At 38.0% G+C, this 25336-nt stretch overlaps 2 long non-coding RNA genes across 4 annotated transcripts in view; one reads left to right on the forward strand and one right to left on the reverse strand.

Annotated features, from left to right (window-relative positions):
• The window catches only part of LOC140501956 (uncharacterized), a 55029-nt gene extending 31319 nt beyond the window's left edge, over positions 1-23710 (forward strand). The window contains exon 3 of the long non-coding RNA XR_011966454.1: positions 23624-23710. This is a non-coding gene — a long non-coding RNA (uncharacterized lncRNA). The remainder of the gene's footprint in view (positions 1-23623) is intronic.
• The window catches only part of LOC140501955 (uncharacterized), a 79771-nt gene that overhangs the window by 29887 nt on the left and 24548 nt on the right, over positions 1-25336 (reverse strand). For 2 of the 3 annotated variants that reach the window (XR_011966452.1, XR_011966451.1), the window contains exon 4: positions 570-23718. This is a non-coding gene — a long non-coding RNA (uncharacterized lncRNA). The remainder of the gene's footprint in view (positions 1-569; positions 23719-25336) is intronic. The other variant, XR_011966453.1, reaches the window with a different exon arrangement.

A 25336-nucleotide genomic window follows, 5' to 3' on the forward strand; every position in this document is an offset into this window, starting at 1 on the left:
TTGAAATTAAGGGCACACTGAAGTCATTGACATTAAGGACACACACTGTTGTAGTCACTGAAATTAAGGCAGTGCGGAGCAGAGCCAATCAAAATACATTAAAGACACTGCGTAACAAACAAGGCTTCTGGGTCTACGAAGCACCAGGCACGATGATAAATGCTAGTGAAATTGGAAATACAAATCTAAGTTCATGCTAACAGACTGTAAGATATTAAAACTGCTACATTTTATCTAGTTTTTTAGGAGAAACCAGTCTCCTTCATCCTGCATGTAGCACACTCATTACCACATTAGGGCTTATGCTCTTGTGCTCCCACCTGCCCAGCATGCTTTCCTCTAACCACTCCTTCCAAATTCTGCTAGTTTTTCAAGGTCCAACTACCCTCTGTGATTTGCTTCCAATTTACCTCCAGCTTTGTCTGATAATATCCATCTTCGTGCAGTCTGTGTTCTAGGCAAATTCCCTCAACTCAGCATGCCACAGTTTATCTTTGTGTATTCATGGAGACTGTCAGTCTTGCCTGAAATGTGTACCCTTCTCATTCTTTGCCTTTCACAATTCTTACCTTCTTTTGAGGCTCAGCTTAAGTTCTTTCTCTGGGAAGCCATCCCTGACCTCTCTCCCTGCAGAAAGCAGAGGGAATCCTTCATGTTTATTTTTGTCTGTTCCCAGGACCTTACACTTTGGTATTTGATTACGTTCGGTTTAGCAGTTGACTGAAAACTGTTGGATTCTTCTCTATACTTCTGATTGTTTTATGTACTTCAGGATTGTCTCCTCAACTAGATTATAAGTGCTTCAGGTAATAAACCAGATCATACCTTTATATATCCTCCATAAAGCCTAATCTTAATTTTATATGAGTACTAGGCAAATACTTGTTTAATTAATCAAGAAAGGGTGCTAGAGTTGCAAATAAAAACAAATTGAAAAGTATTATGTTGAAGATAATATTTAGCAGTTTTAAAAATATCGACTCAAGAAAGGATATATGTAGTCACTCCTCAATTTTTAAAACATCCAAGGCAGCTAGGTGGTGCAGTGGATAGAGCACCAGTGCAGGAGTCAGGAGGACCTGAGTTCAGATCTCACCTCAGACACTTGACACTCACTAGCTGTGTGACCTTGGGCAAGTCACTTAACCCCAACTGCCTCATCTTGGGTCATCTCCAGTCATCCTGATGAATATCTGGTCACTGGATTCAGATGGCTCTGGAGGAGAAGTGAGGCTGGTGATCTGCACAGCCCTCCCTCACTCAAAACAAAGTCAAGTTCAAGTCCTGTCATTATTTCTCTGATGGCATGGTCTTCTTTGGCAATGAAGCATGAACACACACAGCAGGGGTGGGGGAACCTGCAGCCTCAAGGCCACACGTGGCCCTTTAGGTCCTCAAGTGTGGCCCTTTGACTGAATCCAAACTTCACAGAACAAATCCCTTTATCCTTTTGGGGATTTAGAGGCTAGTCCTATCATTATACAGTTTTGAAAACAGGCCCAGTGAAGTGAAGTCAATCAGTAATTAACAGGCACTTATTAAGTTAAGTGCTCAGCTCTGGAGATAAAAAGAAAACCAAAACTGCCTTCAAAGAGCTCACATACTAATGAATGGAGTGATTTGCCCATGGACACATGGTAAATAAAAGAGGAATTTGAATTTGCTTTTTGAACCCAGAGCCAGAAAAGAAAAAAGAAAAATCTTTTGTTGAACCCTCTAATATTACAAATGAAATAAACTGAGACCCTCACTGATTTTGAGATTCCACTTCTTGAAGACAATTAAAAACTTAATACTATCATCAAGGAGACTGACACTAATTTTAAAATGAAGATGTTTGCTTCAATATTTTACCCATATACAGAATGCATGTTTAAATTTGTATGTGCAATAATTATATGCATTTAGCCATGCGGTACATTTATGGAAGAATATGATCAGTAATCTCTCCTCCTTTGAGGTCATTCAATTCATATCTACAACCCAGTCAAAATTCTAGTAGATATTGTTCACTGGGAGCAGCTAGGTGATGCAGTGGATAGGACACTGAGTCTGCATTCTGAAAGAGTTGAGTTCAAATCCAGCTTCAGACACTTATTAGCTGTGTGACCCTGAAAGTCACTTACCTCTGTTTGCTCTAGTTTCCTCATTTGTAAAATGAGCTGGAGAAGGAAATAGCAAACTGCTCCATTATCTTTGACAAGAAAACCTCACATGGGGTCAAGAAGAGTCAAACAGGACTGAAAAACAATTCAACAACATTGTTTACAGACTTCCAGGACACTCCCCTTCTTTCTTCAATAAGGTCAACTCCCCTGGCTTGCCCTCTTTTTCTCCTTTCCAATTCCTGACTTCATAGTAGGGGACTTCAACATACAAATTGATACTCCCTCAGACACCCTAACTTTCCAATTCCTCAACTTACTTGTTTCCTATGACTCAAACATCTGCCTTATCATAAATACACACAAAGACGGTTAAACCCTTGATTTTGCCACCATCTACAAATGCACCATTTCTATATTCATGAACTCTGAAATTCCATTATCTGATTACAATCTATTATCATTACACGTCTCCCTCCCCTTTGTATCACCAAACTTTATTTTTTTGTGTACAATGTGACCTCCAGTCCTTCAACCTCTCAAGTCTTTCCCAAGTCATCACCCTACACCAGCTACCCTTTCTTCTACTTCCCCATCCTGAACCCTTGACTAACCTGATCAGCTCTACACTGTCCTCTTTTCTTGAGTTCCTTGCTTCCCTTTTCCATGTCAAACACTCTAACTACTCAATTCCTCCTTCTACTCTATGACCTACTTCTCTACCCCACCTAAGTCACCCAGAAATGGTAATAGCCTTTATCTCGCCTTCTTCATATTCAAGAATTCCAAAATCCCCTTAGCCAGCCAGCCCTTGCCTCTGTCATTCTTTACAAAACTCTGTCCTTTGTCCATATCCTGAACTTTAATCCTTTGACCCTTTGAGATTTTCCCAGGCCATTTCCCCTGCACTCACTACTTTCTTCTCTTTGGCCCATTTTGACCCCTTGCTGAATCAATTTAATTCTACATGACTTCTTGAGTCCTTAGCCCCTTTATCATTTAATCAATATTTCCCTGCCAAGCCTTGGTCTAGGATAACTGCCATGATCTGCTGCATTTGCTTCTACACAAGTGCTACTCAATGAAGGTGGGGGGAAAAAATCACAAAACCAGACTGCCTGGGTCCACTCTAAATTGATGTCATATATCTTCACCTGCATCTTCACAGCTGCTAGGCAACCCTACTATCCCTCCCTCATTAATTCACTATCTCACTCTTCACAGTGACTCTTCCAAATCTTTTCATCCCTTCTCAAGCCTCCCATGGCTCCCCCTGCCCCTCACCTTCTCAGTTGAGAACCTCATATTTCACTGATAAATTTAAGACCATTCTCTGAGAGTTCCCTCTTCTCCCCTCCTGTTTATCTCATGTCACCCAGATACCTTCTACCACTATCTCTTCCCTTATTTCTGTTTCACATAATAAGGTCACCCCATGAACAAGTGATCCTATTCCATTCTGTCTTCTCCACAGAATGTCCCTTCTATCATCCTTATTCTTTCACTTAACTTCAGTCCCAAGCCTGTTTACTGGCTGTTTCTCTCTTTACAAACATGCCCATGTCTCTGCCATCCTCAAAAGACACAATTTGATCCACCCATTCAACTATGGTCTGATATTTCTCCTCACTTTTGTGACTAACCTTCTTGAAATGGCTATTCATACTAGGTGCATCCACTTCTTTCCTCTCACTCTCTCCTTAACTCTCTGTAGACTAGCTTCCAACCTCCTTATGCAACCAAAACTGCTCTCTCCAAAGAGAGATGATCTCTTAATGAACAAATCTGACTGTCCCCATTCCTCACCCTTCTTGACCTCTGTTGTTCACACTCTTCTCCTTCATACTCATTTTTCTCAGCTTTTTGGGACACCTGTCTCCTAGTTCTCCTACCTAAGTGACTACTCCTTATCTCTCCCCTTTGCTAACTCTTCATCTGTGTCCCCCAGGGTTCTATCCTTGGCTCTTTTATCTTCTCCCTCTCTACTATTTCACTTGGTTATGTCATTAATCCCTGGAATTTAATAATCAGATCTATGTTGATGATTCTCGGATCTACTTCTCCAGCCCTGGCCTCTTTGCTGACCTTCAATCTACATCTCTAGAAGTCTACCGGACATCAAAACTGAATGTCCTGTATAAATCTTAAACTCAATGCACATAAAACTGAACTCATTATCTTTCCCCCAAAATCACCCCTTCTTCCAAACTTCCCTATTACTGTCAAGGGCATCAAGTCCTGTAGGCTCACAACCTACGTGTCATCTTCAACTCCACATGCTCCCCATCCTCCCACCCATACCATCATATCTAATCTGTTGCCAAAGTCTGTCTACTTCACTTTTGTGAAATCTCTTACATATGCTCCCATCTCTCTTTTGACACTGCCATCATCTTGGTGCAGACCTGAACTATTTTATGAGAGTGATGGGTGGTTTCTTTGCCCAATCCAGTCCATCATCTATTCAGCAGCCAAAATGATCTGACCTGATCAAATCACCACCACCATCTCTCAATAATTCCAATGCCTCTCTGCTATCTCAGCATTCAAATATAAAATCCCCTATTAAGCTTTGTGGCCTCCAAAATGTCCAGTCTACAAGAAAAACCACTGAGGCAGTGCTCCAAGTCAACAACCATTTATTAAAGGGACATGACCCCTTTTAATGCTTAGAATTCAGATCTTCCTCATGATCTGAGATGCCCCTTCCTCCATGTTCTTAACTTTATGGTGCTTGATACCCAAATGATACAGAAAAGGCATAGTAAAATGCAGAGCCTCATTGGTTGACAGACCTTGACCATGACCCTCCAAGAGATTCTACACAAAATACAGAATCCCACTGGCTGATAAACAAGCCAATGAGCAGACCTTTACAGACTTACTTTGACCTTTCAGGAAGTCCTCTCGAGCCAACAAGCAGACCCATGGGCAGGGATAAAAAGTAGATGTCAAAACGTCCAAGTGAGCTGAAGGGCTAGTAGACAGGCAGGTCACAAGCCAGCAAACAAGTTTACTTGTTGGCCAAGTGCTCATGGTCATATCCCCATGGTGAGCAATAGAAGATGATGAAAGGGGGCGGAGGGGCATGCAAAGGATAGCTGGGGGACTGTTTATATCATTGAGTCATCTCTGCCACATCAGGCTTGGTCCCCTACTCAGCAGGAAGAAAGGGTGGAGGTCCTCTAGTTAACTTCCTATGATTAAGCAAAAGAACTTATAATTTAAAGTTTGGGGCCTATTATGAGAAAGAACCTATCTTATTTAATTATCCCTGCATGTTAAATATGTGTTAATATGGACTTTTCTATACTAATATTAGTTAATTAACCAAATATGAATTGATAGACAATTTAATGCTAATAATTACTAATAATCACTACCCCAACAGAATCACATCAAATTGATTAATACTGATGGGAGTAAGATGGGGTCCAATCAAAATCATCTGTCTCAGCCTTCAAAGCCCTTCATAGCCTACTTCCCACCCCCATCTTACCAGTCTTACATTTTAAATCTCACCAAGTCCTTTGCAGTTCAATAACACTAGCCTCCTTGTTATTCCTGGGACAAGACACTCCATCTCCCAACTCTGGGCATTTTCAGTTGACTATCCCCAGGTCTGCAATGCTCTCCTACTTCATCTCTATATAAAGTATATATAGTTTATGTGTGATTTCTCTTGTTAGACTGTGAGTTCCATGACAGCAAGTACTCTCTTTTTCCTTTGTATTCTCAGTGCTTGGCATTGAATAGGTTTACGGCATATGGTAAATGCTTAATAAACATTTCTTGACTGTTTGACCCAAGTCTCATTCCAGTACCTCATCATGGTATGTAGGTAGCCCTGGGTTCTTAAAAGCCCTGCCAGTTTACGGTGAAGTAGCCAAGTGGACCATGAAGTAGCAAAGTTGTGAGTCACTTAAGGATATAAGTAGGATGGAACACATTTCTAATAAGGTGATCATAGATCTAGCCCTGGAAGAAAGCTGAGAGTCCATCGCGTCCAATTTTCATAAGGAAAATGAGACCCAGAAAAGCAGAGTTCTTTGCCCAAGGTGACACAAACAACAGATACCAGGGATGGGATTGGAACCTAGGTCTCCTGACTCCATAGCTAATACTCTTTTCACTGTACCACACTGACCCTAATCCTGAGCTCTGTTAAAAATAACAACAACTGTATAAGAAATATCATCCAAGGCATATATAATCAATAAAGGAGATGGGATGGTCATGTGGCTAGAGTGAGGGATAACTGACTAAGTGCTACATCCCTGTCCATGAATGCAAAAAGACTTGAAAGAATAATCAGAAAGATGAAGGAGAAGTTGTTTTCAAAAAACTTCTCCAGCCCTAAAATCTGGAAAAAAAGAAGTTATGGACCAGAAATAAAAATATAAGTATACAAGATAAGCTGACAGAAACCTTATGAAATATCACTGTACAATTTAAATAGCACTGGACCCCAGACACAATCAACACAAGCAAATTTGTCAAGGTTGTGCTTCACGGCCCAGCTATAGCATTAGTGCCTCCCTTCCATCCCACAACACTCCACAAGGAATGACAGAAACTGATTCTGCCCTGTCAGACTAAAGAAAGGGAGAGCAATGTGGAAGTCTGAGCAGTGCAGGGGGCAGTGCCAAGCTGAGTAAAGAGGGATAAACCATATCTGAAGGCAAAAGAACTGGACACCCAACTGGAGCTGGGAGAAGTCCTCTCCCAGAATTCATCCTTGGGTCATGCATCAACTCTTCCAACATGAGCAAGCTGGGAAGGCGAGTCTTAGGGAAAATCTGTTCAGCAAAGAAAAGACAGGACAAAGTATGAGAAGAGAAATCAGAAATAAGGGACCAGGAATACGAAATAAGGACCAAAAGTCTGAGGGGGAAAGACCAATTAAAAACTTAGTCTGACAAACCAACAGGAAGACTTCCAAAAAGAGAAAGTAAAATGAATAAAAAGTAAAGAAAGACCCCAACAAAATGCAAAATTGAAGGAAAATTAGCCAAATTTCCTGAATGAAAAAAATCCTGAAAATTACCCAGAAATCATGGAATTATAACAAGAAACTACAGTATGCTTTAAAAGAAAAACAAAATCTTAAATGAGCATACTAGAAATAAAACGAGGTGAGAAATCAGAGTCCTCAAAGAATTTAAAAAGAAAAGATACAGAACTTAGAAGACATAATGGAGACCTCTCTAAAGGAGAAGAGGTTCTGAAACAAAATAGTTTTAGTACACAAAAATAAAGAAGTGGAAGAAAATTTGGCACAGGAAGAGCAAAAGCCTTAAGAGGAATTCTAAATGTCAAAGTCAAATAACCTTGAAGACTTGAAGACAGATGCAAAGATAATTGAAGAATTTTAGGTCTCCTGAAGAACTGATACTTCAAAGAACTTTAACACTGTAGCTAATATAAGTCAACTGCCCAAATTTTGCATACAGATGTCAAAGTACTTTATCAACTGCATCCACCAAATATTGCCGGAAGACAAGAAGTAAATAAAAAACCACACACATCAAAAAATTCCTAGGTGGCCAAATGTTACCATTTCAATAACAAAAAAAAAAAATGTTACAAGTATCCTGGAGAAACCTTCAGTGATGAATGAATACCAATTTGAACAACTGGAGATTACTCCTGGTCATAAGAAAATTAAGAGAATAAAACAGTATATTCCAAAAAACTAGAAAGCTTGAATTGTAGCCCACAGCAAAATATCCTGATAAGCTGATAACCAACAATGAGAAAAGATGAATCATCAACAAAAGAGAAACACTTACGTATTCGGTACATGTTCAATTTAAGCACAAGTAAGTAAAATATCAGGTAATCTGAGGAGAGAACAAACCCTAACAAATGGAGATCAAAAAGGAAAGACTTCATGGAAAAAGTAGCACCTGAACTGAGATCTGAAGGGAGATAAGGATTCTCAGAAGCAGAAATGCAGAGGATGTGATTCAGGCACAGGATATGGCTTGTTCATTTATCCAAAATTAGGTGGAGAACTATTGGGTTGGGGGGCAGCAAGTTTAATCTGAGACAAAGGTTGGTTTGTTTGGATTTGTTTTTGTTCTTTACAAGATTTGGGAATACACAAAAGAAGTAGAAGACACTGCTTTGAGGAGAGAAGATAAACACACACAAAAGAAACTGTAGAATAATGCGATGCAGGCTCAGTGGATAAAGTTCTGGGGCTGGATTTAGAGAGACTCGTCTTCCTAAGTTCAAATCTGACTTTATACACTTCCTAGCTGTGTGACCCTGGGCAAGTCACTTCACTCTGTTTGCCTCGGTTTTCTTATCTGTAAAATGAGCTGAAGAAGGAAATGACAAACCACTCTAGTATCTTCAACAAGAAAACTCCAAGTGGGGTCACAAAAAGTCAAACATGACTGAACAACAAATGCCAACATGTAAGCAAAAGCAACAGCCTTTAGTGCACTAAGTACCACCCCAGTGCCCGTAGGCGTAAGTACTTGAGAAATAGGGTTGAGTATAGTTACTCAAAAAAGCTTCCCTTGAAGGAAACAATCCCTTAAGTTGGACCAAGAAAGACATTTACAATTTAGACTAGCAGAGAGTTGGGGGAAGTTATTTCAGACAAGAGGAGCTACCTGGGCAGAGATGTGAGTGACAGCATGAATAATACAGTACTTTAGGGCTTACAAAGCACTTTAAAAATATTATCACATTTTTATCCTCACTGCAACTCTGAGAGGGTACTGCTATAATTAGCCCTAATTTACATTTGAGGAAATTAAGGCAGAAAGTATAAGTAACGCGACTAGTATAACTTAGCACATGTCTGAGGCTGATTTAGGAGCCAGCCTCCTGACTAGGTCCACAGGCCTCTCCTCCCTGTGCCTCTTAAATAAACAGGATAAAACACAATAAGTGGAACGACCAAGAAGAAGCCCAAAGACCGGTTAGTAGTGAACAGTTTGGCTAGGAAAGGTAAATAAAATGGCGACAACTGAAGTTCATTATAAAAGAGGTGGAACGATCTGGATTTGACTGGGCAATAAAATGTCACTATAGATTCTTGAACAGAAAAATAATCATTATGAAAATAGCAACTGAGAAAATTAATTTAGCAGCAGTAGAATCCACAACGGATCACAGTAAAGGCAGCAAGATAAGCCTATTGGCTGGGGAAATGGAAAAACGCCATGGATGAAGAATCAATAAGCCTTGTTATTCTGAAATTGTCTTTCCTAGTCTCGTTTTGTTTTGTTTTGGAGGAATGTGCTTTGGATTTATGGTTTGTGAAATTCACATTTAATTTTCTCTAAGTATAGAATGTGCTCTCTAAACAAGCAAAGTTATATCACTGTGTCTGAACAAAAATATTGTAAAATCTCCCACTGGCAAGAGGCTATCTCTTAAACCTTGATCTTTTAGATTTGGCCTCTGGAGAATGCAGAAAAATGACCTTGTTTATGTCATTCTAATCGCACATTTGTGTTTTTTATTTTGCTATAAACTATTCAAGAATGCTGCCATATTTGGTGATTAACTTCTATTCACTGTAACTATGTTTTTGGAGATTTAGTTTACTTTTAGAAATTATTAGCTAATAATACACATTTATTTGTAATGATTATAATAATAACATAATTATTAAATGGCCACAATGTTTAGGGTTGCTGAATGGAAATCAAAGATAAATAAATCATGATCCTAAATCTCAAAGAGATTACAGTGTGGTAGGTAAGACTTCAACATTAAGTACTTCATTATCTATATAGGAATATATCTATTGAGGAAACACATGAGTTAGATGTATATTTCAGAGTATTTGAAAAAGGGCACATCTTTGGCTTTTATTCATTTTTTAGAGTTCAAGCAATCTTGAACTCTCTTGGAATTACAATGCTTCCAATCTTAATTGGAAGAGTTATCTTAAATAAGCAATTTGACAAAGATTTCAAATTGTTTAGGATGTGAATATTTGTCACAAGATTTTTAATAGATTCTTGTGTACATTTCTAGGAGAATGAGAAGAGATAAAATAAAGTTGGCTTCTCTGTAATGCTAACTTTAAGTGCTGTATTGTGATGCAGTATTGTAAGTAATTATAATTCAATACTTCAACAACACTGATGGTGCTTTGATGTCACTGGTCTGAAGACATTCCATTCCAGTGCACCTTACAACCTTATTGTATCTTCCAGTTGTTCAGTCTTTCAGTCCTGCCCAGCTCCTCATGACCCTATTTGGGGTTTTCTTGGCAAAGATACTGGAGTTATTTGCCATTTCATTCTCTGCTCATTTAACAGATAAGGAAACTAAGACAAACAGGGTGACTTGCGCAGTGTCACAAGTGAATGTCTGAGGCAAGATTTGAACTCAGGTCTTTCTAACTCCAGGCCCAATGTTCTATCTATTGAGTAGTATTCCATTTTTCTCCAAATTCTTTTAGAAATCCTCCCTAACTGATCTATTCGATGAATTATGAAGAGCTTCTTTTGAGTATGTAAATGTTTCCCTGGATAATCAGAGGACAAATCAGTTCTTTGAATCAATTCAACTGAAGGAACAGGAAGCATGTACTGTGAGCAAAGCCTAATTATACTAGGGGAACATGAAACCATTTTAGGGGGAGGAAGGCTTATAATTGGAGGAATAAGAAAGGCCTCATGAAGTAAGTGGAGCTGAAGAATGTTTTGAAGAAAAGTCAAGATTCTATGAGACAGGTGAGGAGCAGGTGCACTGAGGAAACTGTATAAAGACATAGAGGTGTGAGATGGAAATGTCATATATGAGGCGGTTAATAAGTCAGTGTGACTGGATAGCAATTACTATTCAACTTACTACGTTACTAACCCAATTGTTTTTATGGTTATATATGTCCTTGATGACAGTTTTGTGGTATAGTGGATAGATCCTGAGTGAGGAAACATGTTCAAACCCTTCCTCAGACACTTGTCAGCTATATGAACACAAGGAGGTCACAACATCTCCAGATTCTCAATTTCCTTGTGTATAAAATGGGTAAAATAATCATGATCTACCTCATAGTACTGTGAGAAACATGCTTTGCAAAGCTAAAAGCACTTCTCTTACAAAATGATAATATAATATTATTTTTGCCATTTCTTGGGCATAAATCATCATTGGTAACATATCTGGCCTACTCTGTTGAGGATGCAATGTCCTATGATCTTAAGCCTCCTGACATCATCATGTGCCATGAATTGAGTCTTCTAGCAACACCAGGAGAACATTACTGGTGAAATGACAGCTTCTGTGGAAGACAGGAGCTTGGGACCATTGAAAGTGCTATTCAATTTCCCAAATACAACGTAGGTTTATATTTTAGTCAATTTTGGACCCAGTGCATTGTCCTTCTGAAGTTCTTATCCAAGATAAATTCTATGGACTACCTACAGCATGTTATGCTTAGTGAAACTGACATTCTTCATGTGGTTCTTTTTTTTTCCTTTGTGGAAATTTTCCATGGCATGTAACTCATTCTCCCTGAAGACCTTGAGGTAATCAACATAGTCACTGACAAATGGGAGACTGTGGAAAACATCACCATCCATCAAAATTACTCTTCACTTTAGACTTTGTGCAGAACATACTCCATAGCACTGGCAAGCGTCTCTGGCAAGAATATTTCTCCCTGTTTTATGCCTCCCTTTAAGTTCACACTCAGAGGAATCACTGAAAAAGTTAGTTGTGTGGTAGCAACCATTGAAGAATCTTGTTTGATCCCAAAAAACAAAGAGTCTATGTATGACTCCTTATTGGAAGAAAGCTTTTAAGGCTCCATTTTGATCTAACACGTTACAAGCTTTTTTCTCCTGGTAATTTCAAAAACCAATAAATGTAGTGGAATCTGGTTTCCTTTAAACCCCCTCTCCCCCATCAACTGTGACTAAAGAGGTGATCTTTTGTAGAAAATCATCTGTCTGAGCCTAGGTGTGGTCCCTTATCATTCTTTTCTTCAAGTATACGAAAAAAAAAAAAATGAATGGATCATTCAGTCTTATAAAGATTTTTAGAGACTGAATCCAATTCAACAAGCATTTATTCAGCTCTTACTATGTTCCAAAGACAAAATTAAATCAGTTATTGCCTTCAAGGAACTTAAAGTCTACTGGGAGGACCATTAAATGCAAAGTTTATACATACAAAGTAAAATATTTGTTATGTGGGTGTATGGAGAGCACTAACAAGTGGGGAACTCGAGAAGGGCTTCATGTAAGAGGGGGCTGTTAATGACTTAGAGGCATGATATTTAATGCCACAGAGAGGGAACAGAAAGTTGGCTGAAACGTAGAATGTGTAAGGGAAAAGGTATTTTATATGGCTTGAAACAGGCTGGAGCCAGATTGAGAAGGCTTTAAATGACAAACAGAAGAGTCCCAACAATTTATTCTAGAAACAAGGAGCTGTGGAAACTTCAACAAGGCCACACCTAGTCTTAGGAAGGCCATGTGCATAGTTGTGTAGAGAAGGGGCTGAAGAGCACAGACTGAAAGCAGGGAGGTCAGTCTGGGAGACCACTGACTGATCAGACTAGTTCAGATAAGAGGGGATGAATACCTGAACTAGGGAGTTAAATCATGGGAGAGAACAGAAATGAATACAATAGATGCTGTGGAGATCAAATCAACAAGACTTGATGATATTTCCTATTAGGTTGAGACTACAGAGTTGGGGATAATTCTAGGGCTCAACTGGATGATGGAAAGAAGGGTGGTGCCCTCAAAGTAAATTGTAAAGTCAGGCGGAAGATTAAAAATTAAGATAATCAAATGAGTTTTGCTTTAGAGGATGAATTTGTTGTTTTTGACTTGTTTTTAGTCCTGTAGGACTCTTTGTGACCCCATTTGGGGTTTTCTTGCAAAGATACTGGAGTGGTTTGCCATTTCCTTCTCCAGCTCATTTTACAGATGAGGAAACTGAGGCAAAGTGAAGTGACTTGTCCAGGGTCATACAGCTAGTAAGTGTTAGAGGCTGGATTTGGATTCAGGTCTTCCTGACTTTAGATTCTAGCTACTCATGATGAATGTGAGATATGTAACAAGTACCCAAGTGACACTATCCAACAGGAAATTTGTGATTTATGACTAGGAGCCAAGAGAAAAACTAGAGCTGGGTATGTAGATTTGAGAGTGATCTGCATCAAGAGGATAACTGAACTCAGATTAGCTGATGAGAACACAGAGAGAAGAGGGCCTAGACCAAGAGTGGGGAACCTGCAGACTTGAGGTCACTTATGGCCTTCTAGATCCTTGGGTGCATCCTTTAGACTGAGTCCAAGTTTTACAGTATAGATCCTTTCATTAAGGGGATTTGTTCTGAGCAGTCTGGATTCAGTCAAAGGCACGAGACACAGCCTCTGAGAGCACCCACATGTAGGGGGCATGGCATGACAGTCAGCAAGCATTTGTCAAGAATTTATCATACATCCAGAGAAAGAATTATGGTGTCTGAATGGAAGTTGAAGCATGCTATTTGTTCTCTCTTTTTTTGTTTTGTTTCTTCTTTCTCTTGATTCATTCCATTGGTTTCAATTCTTCTTTACAACATGACTAATGTAAAACTATGTTTAGTATGAATGTCTATGTAGAGCCCATACCAGATTGCACGCTCTCTTGGGGAGGGGTTAGGGAAGGGAGGCAGAGAAAACTTAAAACTCAATAGCTTATAGAACTGAATGGTGAAAACTAAAAATAAATCAATTTTTTTAAAAAAGAGTTTACTACATTCCAAGCATAGTACTAAGGCTGGCAATACAATGCAAATAGAAAGAAAAACAGTACCTAACCTCAGAGAGCTTACAGCATGATAAGGAGGTGACATCACATAAAAGGGACAGAAGAGTTTGAAGGCATCCTGAAACGGAGGGGTATGGAGAAAATCCTGTAGAGATGAGTCAGTAGTACAGCCTGGAGAGGAATGAAGACATAGGTAGTAATCCTGGATAACAGGCAGGCAAATAGGAAAAGAATATGAGGAGAGAAGTCTTGGAAAAATCCAAGGAAGAGTCCATAATACCAAAAGCTGAGGACAGTCCAAGTAGGACAAAGAAAAAGCCAAGAACTTAGCATTTAAGTCATGATTGATTGGTTTTTATCAATTTAAGAAAAAATCCATTTATATCAATATTTTCAAATGTTTTTAATAAAACTGAGTGTTGGGCTTCATCAAAGGCTTTTTCTGCAACTATTGATATAATCATATGATTTCTTTTTACTTTTATTGTTGATATAATAAATTATATTAATAGTTTTCTTTATGTAAAACCATCCCTGCATTTCTGGCATAAATTCTACTTGCTCAAAATGTATAATCTTTGCAATATATTGTTGCAATCTTTTAGCTAGTCTTTTATTTAGGATTTTTGCATCCATATTCATTAATGAAATTGGTCTATAACTTTCTTTTCCTGTTTTTAAAATTGATAAATTTTAAATTGGTAAGAAGAATACTGGACAAACCATATTATTTGTAGCAGAAAAAAGGGAGGGACAAAGTACACATATATTGGTTGGGGAAAGACTAGCCAAATTTTGGTGCATGCAAATGTAGCAGAATGTTGGACCCCAATGTCCACTGGCAGACAGGAATTCCCTAATGTTTGCTTACTGGAGGACCTGGAGAACCAGGAGACTGTGACTGAAAGATTAGCTTCTATCTCATCCTAAGGGAAGAGGGCAAAGAAGAAGTCTCATGAGATCTGAGAGAGTCTCACTGGGGCAACCTGGGGGCCCCAAATTTAAAGTTACTACTACTACTATTACTACCCATCTGCTGCCACAAGAACTGTGAACTAACCAGCAGGGAAGTAAATGCCAAACAAAGGTTATCTCCAAGCCTTGCCGAAGCCACGTGAGAGATTCAGAGTGGTTGGAGTCATTCCTGCTTATGAGAAAAGATGTGGACCCAGAGAATCTACATTTTCTCATCCTTTTGCTTCATGGACAAACAAACAGAGAGACAGAAACAGAGACAGAGAAATCAATTTATTTCTCAATTCCTTTTCCTTACGAGATCAATAGCTTTCTATTTTGAAGTTTTAATGAAAGCAAGCTATTAATCATTGAACTGCTGATCTGTGTGTCTTTGTACAAATGCTATCAGAGGAATAGATAAACAGTGGATTGAGAGTGAGGCCTTGAATCGGTAAGACCTGAGTTCAAATATGGCCTCAGACACTTATTAGTTTCATGACCCTGGACAAATCATTTATTCTTGGTCGGCCTCAGTTTTCTCATCTGTAAAATGAGGATAATAGCGGTACCCACCTCCCAGGATTACTCTGATTAAGTAAGATAATATTTGTAAAGTGCTTAGCACTGTGTCTAGCCTACAGTTGGTGCTTAATATTTGCTTTCTTCCTAAAGCATCCAGGTGCACAAAGATAGAGTTTATTACTCCTGGAACCATTCCTGAAACAATGGGAGCTCAGAGTTATATAGAAGAGAGATTTTATTATGTTTATATTTTTGTCTTTTCTTCTTTTTAAAATTTATTCATTTATTTTTCCAAGCACTAATTATCTCTGCTTTCCATTGCCCTTTCTTCTTTGAAATTTTTTTAAAAAAGAAAACAAAAAACACCATATCAAATACTCATAGTCCAGCAAGAAAAAAATGTTGGCCATGTCCAAAAACACATATCTCATTCTGAATTTTAAGATCATAACCTCTCTGGCAGAAGATGGACTATGCATTTCACTTTCAGTCCTCTGGGCTCAGGAAACAACCCAAGGCCAATCTCTTGGCATGGGTCCAGGGATTCAAGAGGCAAACCCCCAATCCCTAATCCCAAAATGCATACCCATTTCAGTTGGCAAGTATCTTGTTAGTGTTAATTGTCCTTTGCATTTTTGTTTTGTTTTGACCTTTAAAACCAGAAAAGAAGGTCTCCCCTTTTTTTCCAATAATAACTCTGCACTCTAGGGCCAAGCACAGGTCTAATTCTGCTTCAACACGGCAGTCTTCCAGGATAACAACAACAAAAAAAAAAAATATGAAAAGTTTTATTTAACCAAACAAAATATGCAAGGGACTCACACACCTGAGCTGGTAGATTGTTAACACAACACTCTTTTCCTCTCAGGATGGCCCCTTCAGTATGCTCCAGTCTTATGGTGTACCCCACAAAAAATGGAGGGAAGCAGTAAAATCTTCCCCCTGGTGACCTCAAATAGTTGAAGGGATAGCCATTAGAGTCTATAGAAAGTTGGACTGAAAGTCAAGAAAACTTGGGTTCATGTCTTACCTGTGACTCATACTGGCTGGCACTTCACTTCTCAGTACTCTAGACAACTCAAAGGTTGTAAATTGCAAAGCAAAGGTGGGGGGGGGGGGGAGCGCTGATCTCCATTGGTGGAGGGAACTTCCCTATACCAATAAAATCACTATGATCTATCTGATCATAGCTTCTAATCATTCCATCTCATCCTATCCCTTCCTCCTTCCAAACCTTATCCTAACCATGACCTCCACTCTTGCAATTATTCATGTGGGGGGCTCCATTTTCCTTTCCTCAAAATCCTGACCCTATAGTTAATCAATTGATTTAGGCATTATTCTCAAAAACCCCTTGATATCTTGCTCCATCTTGTCTCATCCCTTTCCAAAATTAAATCTGCATTACCTGTCCCCCAGCTAGATAGCAAAGAAGAGCTGTGGCTTTGAGTCAGCCACACGAGTTCAAATTCTGTCTCAGGCAATTAGAGAGGTGATCTTAGGCAAACAGCTTAACCTCTGCTTGCCTTAATTTCCTCAACTGTAAAATGGGGATAATAAAAACACCTGCTTCACAGCCTTGTTGTAAGGTTCAAATGTACACAAACTGCTTTGCAAATCTACATAAGTATTGGCTAGTGTGATAGGACCAGAGTTCATATTTTCCCCCAATAGGGATATTTTCCCTAAAAGGCAACAAAGCTGTCCCTGGGACTTGCTTGGCCCCTTCTCCTTTGATGCAGCTCCCTGGTCATCTAAGGACATGAAAAGTCCCAGACCACACAAATCATCATACTCTGCCCTGCTGACCAGAAGAGAACTGGGCAGGGGAAAGGCGGAATGGGAAGGGAAAGGGAAGAGAAGGAAAGGATATCCAGAAAAACTAAATGTCACTTCATCCTTGTTACGTATCCTTGCTGAGTTAGTGAAAACTAAACCACTTTTTGTTAATTGTTCAGTGACTTGTGAGTGCCTCATTTCACCCTAACATCAAACCTGAACTAACAGGACAATGTTGTCAACCTAAAAATTTTTTTAAAAACCACCTTCACTTGACCCTGCCTTCTCTCAAGCTATTGGAGAGGATAGAGTACAGCAGAAAGAAGAATGGATACCTACAGAGAAGTGATTGACTTAAAATTCAGAATGAGACATAGGTTTTTGGATATGACTAATGTAAGAATATTTTTGGCTTCCTCTTACACATTTGCTATGAAGGTTTCCTTTTTCAATGCATGGGGAGGGGAGGGGGTAAGGAGAGAGAATAATGCTTATTTGATAAATGGACTTTTAAAAAGCACCCTACTGCACAGTTAGTGGAGCTGGGACTTGGTAAAATCATTCTGGAAAACCAATTTGGCAACATACTAGAAAAGTCACTAAACTGTACATACCCTTTGCCCCAGGACTGCTAGGCATATGTGCCAAGAAGGTCAAAGACAAAGGGAAAGGTCCAAATATACACAAGTTTTTGTAGTAGCACTTTTTGTGCTAGAAAAAACCTGGACACAAAATGGATGCCCAGCAAATTAGGAAAGATTGAACAAACTGTGGCATAGAAATGTAATATAATATAAAATTATTATATGCCATAAAAAAATCAATATGAAAAACTTGGGAAAACTTTGGAGGATTTAATATACACTGGTGCAGAATGAAAGGAGCATAACCAGAAGAACAATATACATGATGACAATAATAATGTAAAAAAAAGAGATAAAAAGATATTAGAACTCCGATCAATGCAGTGACTAAGTATGACTTTCAGAAAGTTAAAGTGTGCTTCCTTCATCTCAGCATAGAGCATGGTAGACTGTGGATGTGAAAGTGATTGTGTCAAAAAAATGTATAGAATCATTTTGCTCAGTAGAATTTTGTTGTGAAAGAGTGTTCTATCCAGGGGCAGGGTTAGTCTTTGAGAAGAGACAGTGATGTTTAAAAAAAAAAAAAATCAATAAAATATTTAATTTTTTTAAAGAGTACTGGCTCTACAATTTGGAATCATGCCCAAAGGGTACAAAGTTGTGCATACCCTTTGATTCAGCAACACCACTATTACATCTGCATGCCAAAGAGATCAAAAAAAAGAAAAGAAGTTATTTATATATAAATATTTATAGCAGATCTTTTTGTGGTAAGAATTGGAAATTGAGGGGGATGCCCATCAGTTGGGGAATGATTGCACAAATTATAGTATATGATCGTGATGGAATATTATTGTGCTCTCAGAAATGATAAGCAGGATGATTTTCAGAAAAATGGAAAGATTTGTATGAATTGATACAAAGTGAAGTAAGCAAAATCAGGAGAACATTGTATATAGTAACAGCAATATTATATGGTAACCAACTGTGAATGACTTAGCTGTTCTCAGCAATACAATGGAAAATCCAAAGGACTCACCATAAAAAATGCTATCTGCCTCCAGAAAAAAAATGAAAAAGATGAAAAAAAAAAACCTGATGTCTAAATAAAGGCCAAAGCATACTATTTTTCACTTTTTTTCTTTCTTGTTTAGTTTTTCTTGCACAAAATGACTAATATGGAAATATTTTACATGACTGCACATGTATCAGGGAGGAGGCAGGGGAAGGAGAGAGAATTTAGAACTGGAAATTTTTTTTAAAGTGTTAAAAAGTGGGGATTTTTACATGTAACTGAGGGGAAAAAATATTATTTAAAACTTTAAAAAAAATAAAGTACCGGCTCTAGAGTCAGAGGAGTAGGGTTTGACTACCACCTCTAACCCTTATCTCTTCAGTGACCTTAGCAATCCCTGTAACCTCTTCAGGCCTCAGTTTGCCCAACTGCAAAATGGAGAGGTTGGACTAAGTAACTTCTAAGGTGTCTTCCAGCTCTACAGCTATGATTTTAATTACTCTTCGCCTTTCACAGTCAAATTCCCTGAAAAACAGTATTTAGAAATAGCACTTACTGGTTCTACTTACCATCCTCCCTCTCACTTCTTAATCTGGTCTCTAACATCATTCGAAACCTTTGTTCAAGGTTACCAAAAAACTTTTCTCAGTGCTTATCTTTCTTTATTTCTCTACAGGACACGTACCTCCAACTGAATTTTCCTACCTGCGTTTTGATGATACAGATTCATCTCCTACCTGTCAGACTATTCCTTATTTTTCTTTGCTGGATTATCACCCGTGTCTCTCATTCGCTAATGTAGGGATCCCCCAGGGCAATATCTTAGACTCTCTTCTTTTTCCCCCTCTACCCTTTTTCTTGATGACATTATCACCTCTAGGCTTGTAGTAGGCAAAACTAAGGCTTTCTGATTAATTACCAGGGGAGCTCAATTACCATCTCTATGCAGATGACTTCCAGATCTACACATTCATATCTAATCTCTCTCCTGAGCTCCAGGCCTGTATCATCAACTGCTTTATAGACATCTGTCTCATGCCTAGAATACACTCCCTCCTCACCTCCATCTCTGGGAATGCCTAGCTTCCTTCAAGAGGAAGAGACCATGGTACAACACAAAGCACTGCATCTGAAACCAGAGTACCTGGACTCAGGTCACCGTATGACCCTGGACAGTGATTTCTCCTCTGGGCTTCAGTTTTTTAATCTGTAGAGACAAAGGACTGAACCAAATGGCTTCCAAGGTGCCTTTCTGCTCTAAATATGTAATCTTGTAATCTTTCAAATATCTTTGCTACGTTTCCTGATATCCCCAAATGTCAGTACTCTCCTATTCCTCCTCTATTATTATGCATACACTTATCTGTTTAGACTGTAAACCCCTTGAGAAAATCCACTAACATGGGTTGTATTTTTCCTTTGTATTTCTTTCAGGCCTAGCACTAAGATTTGTAAATGGACAAACTCATTGGAGGTAGCAGATGAAGGCCCAGATAAAGGAAAGCATAACAAGTATTTGTTGGATTGGAATGGATCTAAGAATACACAATAACAATTAAATAGAATCCTGTATCCTAACAAAAGAATAGGGGTTCTGGGAAAGGTACTCTTCCCTTCGCACTCATTCTAAATGGGATGTATCACTAGCATTGGTAACTTAAAAGAATTCTCAATCATTTGCACTTTAGCATCCATTTCTCCATAACCACTCTGAGGAAGATTGACATCAGAATGCAATTTATCTCATTCATCATAAAGAACTGTTCTAGAATGATTAAATGTTATAACTTTATTACAAAAAATATTTTTTTTAATTCAAAGGCATTTAAAAAATATGTGGATCTTCAATGCCTCAAGAATACTTTCTGCTGAGGTAGGGAGCTCCCTAAAACAGGAGCTAAAGAGGTTAATTTATTCTAAGTGAAGAATGATTAATATGGGCTAAGATTACCTTCCTCTAATTAACCTTGCACATTATTGAGATGTTCACATGAAGAATGTAGATGGCAAAAATGACAGTTAGAAAGAATTTAGTAGAGCAGGTCTGAAGATGGTACCCCTCTGGGAATGATAATCATTACATCTGGTAGCCATTGGGGACGTTTAAAATCATCTTTACATTTGAGACAGAAACTGAAATACTTTCTAACTGAAACTCTGTTTTAGGAGAATATAATGTTTAACATAACATTAACTAATCTGCTTTGACACCTAACCAGAGCTAAAAATGAGTCCTGTACAAACAACTACAGGAAAGGTAAAACTCAGTCCATTTATATTAAACACCATTCCTGCTAAAATTCCTGCTAAAAAAGTACCCTTCTAGTCAAAGGAAGACTAAAACGAGTTCCTAATAGAAAACTATACAGCTATGTTCTTAGACAAAACCTTAATGGGTGCTATAACTGGGAACAGGGAACAGAGCACCAGCTCTGGAATCAAGCCTCGGACACTTACCAGCTATGTGGCCCAGGGAAAATCACTTCACCCTGTTGGCCTCAGTTTCCTCATCTGTAAAACGAGTTGGAAAAGAAAATGACAAACTGCTCCACTATCTTTGCCAACAAAATCCCAAATGGGGTCACAGAGAGTCAGATATGACTGAAACAACACAACCACAACAAAAATAACTTAATAAACAGTCAGATCTTCATTTTTTACAAGCCACATTATTGTGGTTGACAAAAGATAACACAATTTTTCTAATTTGTAGTAACTTACCAGCCAGTACTTCTAGCTAAGAAATGTTGTTTTAAGAGGTGCAGTACATAATAGAGGGAATGGCACAGGTCCTGGATTTTATCACATCTGGGAAGATTCCGTTATCACATCTGGGAAGATTCCATTATCACCTCTCTTTCTCTTTCACTCACTGAAAATAACTTCAGCATCAAAGTAAAATTCAAAATATAAATTATTTAAAAAGTTGAGCTACTGAAATAGCTTCAAATAGGTTTTCTTTAGTTTTGTATACAATCATCTCAAAAACAAAGAATAAAGAAAAGAAATCCTTAACTATTCATAATAATGGAAGCAAAGATAAGGGGACAAGAGGGAATATTTTTTAAATTTCTTACTTGCCTTTGATAGAAACTCAGAGACACAGGGTCAGAGATGGGGCATCTTTTCTGACAGAAGACTTTGGAAAGACTGTAAATGAAAAGGCACAGTGCCAGGCTTCACTAACATCTGTCAAGCTGGGGCAACAGTCTTCACATTTACACACCATGAAAAAGGCAAATCAGTTGTGTACAGTCTTTTTCAGCAACAACTACACATGTAAATGAAAATACTGTAAAGGTACTGATTTTAAATATGACAGCATTCATATTGTCAAACAAGGAGTGAAGCAATTAGCTGATTTCTATAGGACAGCTATGGCAGTGACCCAACCAAAGGGTCATTTTCTCCTCATAGTGATGCTGATTTGCCAGACATAATTACAACTTATACTATTAGTAGGGAGGAAATCCTATTTAGATATGATGACAAGAGGTCAAGACTTCTTCATCCTGTATGACTTTAAATACAAAAATAGGAATGAATGAATTGTCCCTCACTGAACAATAAGCCAAGAGATGGAGCACGTTACATAAAAAAAATTTCATTAGCCACATAAATTGTTATAAAAGTTAGTATTTACATTAGGAATTATACAGGAAAGATCTTAACTAAAAAGGGAAATAAAAGAATGGAGGACAAGGACACAAGGGTAGTCATGGGTATATGTGAAAATAGGAGCAAATACATACAAAAAGGGTCAGCTAGGTGACACAATGGATAGAGGCTTCATCTTCCGGAGTTCAAATCTGACCTCAGACTCTGACTAGCTATGTGACCCTGGGCAACCCTGTTTACCTCAGTTTCCTCATCTGTAAAATGAACTGGAGAAGGAAATGGAAAATCTCTCCAATATCTTTGCCAAGAAAACCTCAAATGGGATCATGACGAGTCAAACACAATTAAAATGATTGGACACCATCAAATACAAGAAGTCATTTAACCACATTAGCCTCGTATCTGTAAAATGAGAGGACTGGGTTACTTATCTAAGGTCTCTTCTAGCTCTAATATTCTGTGATTCCATAAAAATGACAAAAATTAAGAAATAAAAATATGTCTGTGATGGTCTTAAGACCATTTGTGCCTAAGAAACTCTAATGGAATTATTTGTACAGAGAACAATTTACATCTAAAAAAATATATGGGAAAGAATTTTATGATCTAGAGGGGAAAAAAGACAACTCAATTTAATGAACCTTTCATGACAATGCAAGTGATGGGTTTTTTATGAGAACTCCAAGTAAACTTGTCACAGTCACTCATGGGAGAATCACAATTGAATACACATGTGCAAGACACCTGCACACACCAATTTCATACAATAACTGCTGCTGTGGATCCTCCAAACACTATTTTGATGCTTTTGCTCTTTGGGTCCTACCTTAAACATCTGAAGAAACTGCTGGTTACATTAATATAGGCTAGGCTGAGGAAGACAATTTCTCTATTATTTCTGTGGTCTAAAAGACTCTTCTCTTTCCAATAACTAATGAAGTTCATAATCCTAGCACAATTTAACCTCCTTGAAAGCAAGGACTGTATCCCCAGCAGTGCCTGGGACATAACAGGCATTTAATAAATACTTATTGAATTGAATTAAATTGAACTTGACTCAACTTTCCTTTTATATGAAAACTACAACAGGTTTTATAATACACAAGTGTATTTTGTTTTGTTTAAAGTGCCCTTCCTTTAAAAGTTTTCTTTTCATTTTTACTCAGAGTAACTTGCCTAATTCAGGCCCCATTTCGCAAACAATCCAAGTTAATATTTGTTTCTGCTTAACACAAATACAATAGTAATTCTTTCCATGATATAATTCTTTTTTAATTTTGCTTATTTCCTTTCATACAGAAAACATGTGTCTTTGGAGAAAGCGATCTTCTGGGAGATGAGATAATAGCAGAAATAATTAGTGCATCCCAAGCGCACAACACTGGTCCTTCTCTCTACAAGGAAACAAAATCACAGAGTTACTATACCAAATCCTACAAATGTATATTAGTAGATAGAAACAGAATTTATTTACAGTAAAATGAACTTTAAATACAGAGGAAAACAAATAAGTTGTTAGAAGATGAGATTTTGTGGACAGCTTTGTTTTGTTATTGTAAATAAACTTGAATTAGTTATGAAATCTTGTTATAAAACGGTCTGTTATTTTAAGTAAAAAAGAATACCAATCCAACTACATAAAACTGAATTTAGATTAAGAAAGGAAGGGTCCCTACAGCCCCACGTTAAGTCTTGTGTACAAGGCAACTGACTTACCAAGGTAAGGACAATGCATAAAACAAATTTCAAGCTTTTTCTCTCATTTTTTTTTATCAATTAATTAGTGATTATTAAGTATCAACATCACATGCTATGCAAATGGGTTAAAACTAGTGAAACAGTCTCTGTCTGCAAAGAAATTACATTCCGTCAAGGGAGATGACATGGACATATGCAAAACATGTGTTATACAAGATTATTTGGGGAAAGAAGATACTTGCATGTGAGGTATCAGAAATGAATAGGAGGAATTTGAACTGAGTCTGGACGGAAACTGGGGATTCCAAGAGACAACCATGAAAAGGAGGTATGTTTAAGTGTGGGAAAAAGCCAGTTCAAAGGCACAATGATGGAGATATATGAAGACCAGAAAGTAGGCCAGTATGGCTGGATCACAGTGTGTAAAGGGAATAGTGCATAGGATAAGGACAAGTTTTAAAGAACTTTAGATGCCAAACAACAGAGTATTGTATATGTACTTCACTTCATGTCTCCCCCATCCAAACATAAGGTTTGTTTGTGTAAGTAAGAATTGTTTCAGTCTTTGTATTTGCACTACCAGTACTAAGCACAGTGACCAACACATGGTAAGCACTTGCTAATGGATTCAAAAGCATAGATTCAGGTGAGTGATGAGGCTGGAAACCAAAGAGTATGGAAGACAACAAGTACAGATTTCAATTAAGATTGCCTTCTCAAGGAGTTTGACTGAAGAAGGGAGGAAAGTTATAAAGCAATAGTTAGGGATGGTGATATCAAGAGGAGGCTTTTTAAGGAGAGAAAAGATGTGAGCATTTTTAAAGGAAATAGGAATAAGATCAGTAGTTAGAGAAAGAATGAAGATTATAAAGAAAGAAGGGGTGATTAAGACCAAGGGGCAATCTAAAGAAGACAGGAGAGGACCAGGGGGTGGATGGGGGGGAGGAGAGGGGGAAGGCTTTGTGGGAGCCTGGAAACAGAGTTTGGAACAGCCATTATGGAGAGTTAAGAAGAGAAAACAGACTTTTTGTTCATTGAAAAAAAAAGATGTTAAATTTTTTTTTAAAAAGAAATGACTACAGAAGAGTTAAAAAGCATTGCCTTGCTGTGGAGAGGACTCAGTTTAGATAAGGCAGCATAAAGTAGTCATAATTAGTCATTTTTGTGCAATTAGGATATCCAGGGCAAATGTCCTCAAATCAACTTTGTAAATCATGATTTGAAAAATAATAAATGTAATTAAAGCTGGTAAAGCAGGAAGGGAAATTGCTGTAGTGGCTCACAGGTAAGTATTTATAATAATATGCACCATCT

Source organism: Notamacropus eugenii, chromosome 4 (genome assembly GCF_028372415.1).
Source record: "Notamacropus eugenii isolate mMacEug1 chromosome 4, mMacEug1.pri_v2, whole genome shotgun sequence".
In the NCBI taxonomy this organism is placed as follows: Eukaryota; Metazoa; Chordata; class Mammalia; order Diprotodontia; family Macropodidae; genus Notamacropus; species Notamacropus eugenii.